Source organism: Euwallacea fornicatus, chromosome 25 (genome assembly GCF_040115645.1).
Source record: "Euwallacea fornicatus isolate EFF26 chromosome 25, ASM4011564v1, whole genome shotgun sequence".
NCBI lineage: Eukaryota > Metazoa > Arthropoda > Insecta > Coleoptera > Curculionidae > Euwallacea > Euwallacea fornicatus.
Window position 1 is genome coordinate 1047444 of NC_089565.1, and position 6000 is coordinate 1053443.

Sequence of the window (6000 nt, forward strand, 5' to 3'; positions counted from 1 at the left end):
TGGGAACACATCAAATATTGTTTTTATTTGTGCACTTTCTGACGTAAAAAAACATGTATACAGGGTTACCCATGAAGTAGACATGTACTTTTTCATTTTTTTCTTATGGAATCCCATTTGTATTGTGACGTTTTTGAATTCTTTGAAAAACTCTGAACACATTTCACGTAGCATATCAATAGTATAATAATAATACAATCGATTGGATGAAGGGGGCAATTAAGTGGCCTGCTAGACTGCCTGACCTCACCCATATGGAATTCTTTTACGGGGTTATCTGAAACATAAGGTGTATTTAAAAGCGTCTTTAAAAGGTAAGAAAAGTTGTTGAGAAATTTGAATTGCGACTTGTCAACTATCAGGAAGTCAAGGGGGCACAGTTCAAACATTTAATACACTAAATTGCACAAGTTTTTATGCGGGATTTTTGGTCCTCCATGTATATATGTACATCTATTTTTAGAATTTGATTTTAAGCTTTAACGTCTGTTTGAACACAGTTTTGAAGCAGGAGAGTCCCTTTGGGAACAATGGACTATTTTATCTAGGGTTGGAAAAACATGTTCGTTTTATTTTACATATGTTTAACACATGTCTCAAGAAACAAATTTTGAACGTTATAGACAAATTCTAGACACAAAACATTTAGAGTATGCACTTTTAATAATGGAACTAATACAAAAACAGATGGAGTGATTGTCGTGGTTAAATATTGATCTATTTACGTATCCTAATTGAACACTGGTAATTTACCGATATAGAAGTAGAAAAGTAACTTTAATAAACTCTTAGATGTGGACTGAAGCACTAAAAAAAATGGTATATCAACTCTGAACCCTTTATCGATAGCATTCCAACGAAATGAATCGGGTATCCTTCCAATCCGGCCTCCACAATACGAATCCGACAACTTCAAGACCACCATTTCGTCATCATTTTACCACCCCGACACTAGTTATTTAAACAAGAATATTAAGCCATTGCGGTGTTCTTAATGCGTTTGGTCCTCGTATTTTTCGTTTCGCTTGTCGAATGAGGAGATTATACTCCCTTGCAAGAGAATATAATCGAGAAATGACCACTATAATTTTATCTTCGGAATAAGGCCGTAACATGTCCAGCTCAGAATACATATTACTTGTCCGAATATATTCGAATACATTAAAAATTTTAGTCACATTTAACCAGTGAAATAATCTTTTCTTTTTCGCGCATTCGTCCGGGCAATCATTGGTCAATTTAATTCAAGATTTCTCATCACCCACGTCATTTTATGAAAGGTATCAACTGTCAATTACGTCACACATGTTACGAATTCTGTCATTATTGAAGTTGACGGCCAAATACCAAAATTTCCGGACAAATTCAATATGACTTGTCCATATTGGTCAAGTATTTCTTGGATTATTTACCAACCATGCAACTGCCCTAATTATCCACTCCTACCCTGCTTCAAAGGAAATGATCCCCGCACCTGTGTGCTCGGAATACATGTTTTTTGATTTAAAAAAAAGTTATTTTAATACGCAGTTTTAAACATAACAACCCTTTTTGACTATTTTAAAAGATTCTATATCAAATTATATATTAAGATGTCACGAACGACGCTGGTGGTGGGTTTTGTCGGTGGTGTTGTAATAAAACGGATTAATTGATTGTGAGTGCAAAGAGAACGTTTTAGAAATTAAAGTCGATATTACACGAAAGTCGCTATAACTATAGAATTAAAGGCATATGAAATGTCTTAAGGATTTTCATACGGTTCAAAACTCAATTACTAGCTTCATCATTAACTTAACTGTGGTGAATTGAGTTCAGTCACAATTACATACTTTTCAATGTAGACTTTAAAACTGTTCCTCCCTTAAAATGTAAATTTGGATGTTAGGCACATCTACGATGAAATGCTACATTCCGTTTGTAAATGAATACGCTTAATCTATTTTTTCTACGACTGCCTTGGAAATAAACCAACACCGAGTAGTAATAACCGTACAATGGATCTGAAAATAGTAGATTGCAAACTATCAGGAATTACCTATCACGTAAGGAATCCTGCGGAAGCTTTACACACTCGTATAGTGTGTAAAGGGCACTTTTCGCACGCTAGTCAATATATCACATTGACTCAGTTCAGATTAAAATATTCAGTGAAAGCCATTACATTATCCTTGTATTCTTTGCTCAGGGGAGGCAGTTTTGGAATACCTTGAAACATTGTCATCATTTTGACAACATTAAGTTTGGTTTCTCTCAAATTTTAACACCTCTTCGGCGTACAGCATTTGAAAGGGGAATTGCCTGTAGTGCTTAAGTGATCCTTCTTTTTGTATTTGACATGGTAATATTGACATTGAGGATTGATAAAAGAAAAAACCTGTAACATAAAGCAAAAAGCTATGTTTCGCTTTTAGATAATTGTTGCTTTGAACTTGAAAGCGAGAAAAACCGTTAATTGCTATTAAAAAAACTTTCCCCAATACTCACCTAACGTAACTAATTTCCTAGTAGGAACATCCCACGACTGCCTTATAAGACCAGTAAGAACATGTATCAAAATTCACTGTAATCTGGCACTCAGTGGCTGGAGCTGCTAATAATTCATAAACTTGAATGATAGAACACTCCCAGGTAATGATATTTTTAAAAATCTCCTTTCCGGTACTTAATTACAAAGCAATTTGAATCAGGTTTTTTCTTCATTATGTGACAACTCCGTTTCAAGATTCTCATGATTTTTTTCTTCTTTAACATCTACTTTCATTTCCTCTGTCAACTATCTACCTACATTGATAACCCTCCAGAAAAATTCACGTATTCTTTTTGTTCTCTCTCAAGGGCTTTTTATTCACGACATGCAAGTCTAGGATCATAGTGATTCCTCATCCTGAAAATTTTAGCTGACTTGTCAGTTACGGCAAGTAGCAACAGCATAAATGGCGGCATATCTTTAGAACTCGAAGATAAGTAGCTGAATTTGCATTAATTGTTAGTGGGGGACACCTACTTACTATCTGCTTATTTTCGTCTATGAAAGCTCCAACAGAAAGACAAACAAACATATTGACCTAAAAAATGTCGATTATCTCACGTCACAACTTCTAATTACTGCATAACGAAAAATATGTCGAAGACCAACTGCCTTGCCACATCGCCCTTAAACCATGGTAAAATCTGCTGTGCAAGAGATGCAAACGTAAATTTACTTAAATTTTAAGTAACTCAGAGAGTAACTCTTGACTTAAGTGTGGCTTAGGTCAAGTTAGCTCACAGAAGAGAAAACTCTTTTTTTTTGGTTGGAATAAAGCGAAACGAATCAAGAAGAAATCTTTCATAGTTATTCACTGCAGGGGTAGGAAAAGTATTTTAACTAGTGTAAAACAAGTGCAAAAACGCTTATCGTGCTCATAGGACATTGTGCCACACGCCTTGGGCTCGTGTCACCAAAGCGTCTTACTCGTGTGGAAAATGCTATTTTCGACACCTGACGCACAATATACGTCTGCATGCTAGCACTCCTATTTTCTACTTTTTGTGAATAAAGCACGAGAGCGAACATTAGTACGAGCAAATCTCATAGTTCATTATTTCTTCATGAAATTAATTCAACTTTCATATTTTTTCTTCTAATTACACTGACATATTGAACTGCATGACCCATCGCTGGAGGAAAACTCATAAAAATTAATAAAAAAATAGATTGACCTGTGTAAGACAGCCCAGTACGAAAAATTGCAAAAGCTGAAGTTGGGTTTATAGTCTCGTTAGTGTGAGAGGTAAGACGTATCGTTAAGAACAAAACTATAAATCCAGGTTTAAGTAAAGTTGACTGCTTCGTAGATTAGAAATTAATAGTTGTCGGATAAGTAACTATACGTCATTGAAAGAAAATCAGAAATAATCAATTTAAGTACTTTATTGGGCTGAAATTATCACGAATTAATAGGCAGCAAATTGCCCATAAAAGCAAAATCAGCAACCGATTAAATTACTGAACGTCTGGTATACGTCTGATTGTGGTGTTGCTTAAAGCCGAGTTTAGAACTTTTTCTCATTGTTCACGATTGAAATTGCATTTACAGAAAAGTTGGTGTCGTCACTTGTCACGATGACGATTTTCTGTGAATTTGGGGACATTTCAGTTTAAGAATGAGCATACAATTACGGGTTAAGAGTGAGAGTAAATTTTAATTGTTGGTAAATTGAAAGTTTACTGGTTGAATTCTGCATGTATCCCATATCGAATTCTCACGGATTTCTTCAGGCGAGTTAACATTTGCCCTTACTGACGCGTTCATTTCATTCCCTAGGAATCGGTTTTCAAAAAATGTAGGTGGAAAATTCAAAACTGAAAAATACTTCCTTGAATTTACGTTCTATATATAAAATGCCCTAAAACAAAACTGTTTATCAGATAATTAACAGTATTTATTTCACCACAGTCCTAATTAAAAAGTAAGCCCGCTTAATCGCAGTCACTGGAAATGGAATATCATCTGTTTAGTTTTCCAAAAATACCTCTTATTTTCTTTTACCTCTGAGCGCCAAAAAAATAAACAAATAAAATGCTTACCCTCGCCTGCTGGTATTGACAGATAATTAACAGGACACCCCCAAGATGCTTGTTTTTCTATTTTAATTAACGGAAACGGTAGGTAACTTGAAATAACTCAATAAATCACCCAAACAAAATTATCTGAAAATTCACTAATTTCCCTTAAAGACGCACTGCCACTTTAAACTGCAAAGTATTCACGCAAATTAGGTCATACCGAACACTACAGGGTGTCCAAATTCGCGCAACCTGGTCAGAGCCACAACCGGCGTCAAAAATTAACTTGGTCTTTTAGGACTTCGCCTTGGACATTGGTCAAGTTTTATCGAAAACTGTCAGAAATGTGACATATTTGGCATCCGGACGTATTACGATTCCGACGCGAAATCTTTACGAAGACTGGCGCTAAAGAACGGTCTGTTCAGTCGGTGGTAAGGAGCGCGAAACGATACTGTTTATATACGCGACTGTTGAGGTTTGGCTTCAAGAAGTTTTCGAGTTAAGTCCCTACTACCAGAGGTGTTCCGACTTTCGGACGAGCAATCTGGGAATATTTTTCAAACTTATAGGAATTCTCTTTTGTATATTCTCTATATTCTCCTTATTCATGCAACCTAATGAGCATTTGCGGTGTCTGTTGGCGGCGAATTTCTGTGCACAAATTGCAAACGGGGTGATCCTTGACTTAACTATACCGTTACTTATGCACGCCAACTTGGGACTAAAACTGACGCAAAACGAAAAATACATATTCATAAATATTTTTAGTTCCGAAGATAATGGACACCTCTATGTGTTTTTTGTTGGAAGGTAACAGGTTGGGTACTTTTGTAGGTCAATGGGTACCTATTTGTTATCCATTGTTGTTGTCTTGAAGGTTCATTTTTTGCGCTATTAATTATAATGATAATTCCTCTAAAGCACAATTACATGCATGGGGTTGGCGTGTGTCGATTTTTCTTCGTTTCAATTGTCACGAATCGCCCCAGGTTTTACCGATAAGTAAAGAATCATCCTGCTTGAAAAAGCCTAGCGATATACAGGTTATTGCATCCAAATGCAGTAATGGACAGAAGTATATGGACTAACCGATATTTGCGTCTAAATTATTTCAGTGAACTACCAATACATTCTAAAAGTTGTAAATACCAATGAAGGCGGATATATGAAATTTGTACCTCATATTAACAAAAAAAACAAGATGGCAAGTGCAAAAAGTATATTTTTTCTTGGGACAAAAGTATACAGACAACATTCTCTAAGAAATATTTTGCATCAGTTTTATTTAAACATTGATGTGTTTCGCATTCGAATTATAGTTCGAAATATCTTTGAAGTCTTCGAAACAATGCCTCGTGGCAAACAAATTTCCTTTGATTTGAAAACAGAAATTATTAATTTGTTTAAAATTGGCCAGCGACGAGTTGATATTGCAAAAAACTTTA

General features: G+C 35.4%; 1 protein-coding gene across 1 annotated transcript in view; it reads right to left on the minus strand.

Moving 5' to 3' along the window:
- The window catches only part of LOC136346960 (uncharacterized), a 244661-nt gene extending 239472 nt beyond the window's left edge, over positions 1-5189 (minus strand). Inside the window, exon 1 of the mRNA XM_066296545.1 lies at positions 4574-5189. The gene's annotated coding sequence lies outside the window, so the exon portion shown is untranslated. The remainder of the gene's footprint in view (positions 1-4573) is intronic.
- Positions 5190-6000: the final 811 nt, after the last annotated feature.